This window comes from Aplysia californica, unplaced genomic scaffold (assembly GCF_000002075.1).
Source record: "Aplysia californica isolate F4 #8 unplaced genomic scaffold, AplCal3.0 scaffold00079, whole genome shotgun sequence".
In the NCBI taxonomy this organism is placed as follows: Eukaryota; Metazoa; Mollusca; class Gastropoda; order Aplysiida; family Aplysiidae; genus Aplysia; species Aplysia californica.
This window is the reverse complement of record NW_004797349.1, coordinates 387,438-389,169: the sequence shown is the minus strand read 5'-3', so window position 1 is coordinate 389,169 and position 1,732 is coordinate 387,438. Positions and strand designations below refer to the sequence as shown.

Genomic DNA, 1,732 nt, shown 5'->3' with positions numbered 1-1,732 from the left:
GGGGGGGGAGATGAGAGAGATTGAAAGGGGGAGGAAAGAGTACAAATATGTATTAGACCAGCGCGTCGCGTCGCAGTACAAACACCGGTACTAGAAAAAAGATGAATGAAGCTTTGACTGAATGAACATATATATGCGAGTCGCCTCAGACAGGCCGAAGTAAGTCTACATCAAACGCCAACGCTTTCATGACAGCTTTCATAAGTGGTTACCCAAGACGGCAACTCGATTTTACGGAGTAATCCCGTCTTTCTGCTGGGAAACTAATCTTTCTTATGACAGCCACGGTCGAAGCAGCCGATATCCAAAATGGTCTAACATGTGCCAATTATTTCTTCTTTAAGGGGAGGGGGCGGTTATAATATTTGCAGTCATTACAATAATCCCCTCCCCAGAAAGAAAAAGAAATAGTTGGGTTTTTATTTTTTAGTTTAAGTTTTACGGCACTTGACACACAAATAGGTCGTACAAGTGCCGAAGATTAGAGGTTTTAGAGAGTAACATAAAAAGATAAGAAAGGCAGATGAGGACGATAGAGATGTTGGATGGGAGAGAAGGAGCAAACTACACCAGAGCACCAGCCAACCAACCACTAATAAATAAGGGAATAGAGGTGCTGCTACATTATAAGCATAGCGAAGCTTATGTGTAGGTACCTGAACTTCTAGCACAACCCAAGGTACACAATACACATACAGGTACTTCCACAGATTTCTAAATGTCACGGCTATCAAGCTGGAGATGTCGTGGGCCAGGTTGACCTCTTGATGACAGCCACGGCCAAAGCTGCCGGCCTCAAAAACAATGTGTCAAAGGGTCGTAAAACAGTTGCGATCGTTACAACCATTACCTTTAAGTTTAAGCAAGAATTTTAGTGCACTTGTAACATAAATAGGTCACAAAAGTTCTGAAGATTAGATGTGTTACTACAGAGAAGCATACGAAGAAAGGAAGGACAGACAAGGACGATATAATTATGTTTGATAGAAGAGAAAGAGCAAACCACACCAGACCACCAGCCAACCAACCATAGATAAAAAAGCATAGCGAAGTACATAATGCGTACGTACCTGAACACCTAGCACATCCCAAGGTTCACTATACACATACTCCCACAGATTCCTAAATGTGAATGCTATCAGGCGGGAGAGGTCGCGGGCCAGCGACTTGTCTCAGGCCATTGTATCAACAGAAACCACAGACCGCGAATGAAACAGCTACAGAGCCTACACCCACGGACATAATAATAACGGCACGTCCCTCGGTGGCGTGTCTGCTGATCCCGACGATGAACCGGTCCCGCGTCCCCCCGCAGGGCCACTAGATTGAACACTGAACTCCGGTGTTCGTTGGTACAATCGACGCTACAAGTCGGTGCATACGGGCCGTTATAGACGAAAAGGGCGACAGATTTATAATTTCTTCCACCCCCAGCCCGTATCAATACCCCACGAGCACCCCAAGACTGTGTTTACCGTGGTGTTTGGAATCTATCCAAGACAAGACAGAATAAACATCTCAGGTAGGAAAAGCGGGGTGATCTGGCGTGAGCTGGGAGTAGGGGGGGAAAACTGTCAGCTTTGATTTGGAGCACATACTGAGGGGATCACAGGACGGAACAATCGAGTGCTGACAGTAATCTCGCTGGTGCGTGCGTGCGTGCGTGTGTGCCCGCGCGGGTGTCGTCTTCATCTGTGTTTGTGTGTGTGTGTGTGTGTGTGTGTGTGTGTGT

At 46.4% G+C, this 1,732-nt stretch overlaps 1 protein-coding gene across 8 annotated transcripts in view; it reads right to left on the bottom strand.

The window, feature by feature from the left end:
• LOC101846566 (dnaJ homolog subfamily B member 6) overlaps positions 1 to 1,732 on the bottom strand; it is a 69,013-nt gene that overhangs the window by 37,714 nt on the left and 29,567 nt on the right. Inside the window, exon 1 of one of the 8 annotated variants that reach the window (XM_035968732.1) lies at positions 1,071 to 1,325. The exons of the other annotated variants lie outside the window; for them this stretch is intronic. The gene's annotated coding sequence lies outside the window, so the exon portion shown is untranslated. Of the gene's footprint in view, positions 1 to 1,070; positions 1,326 to 1,732 lie in introns of those variants that run through there. 8 annotated transcript variants of the gene reach the window in all.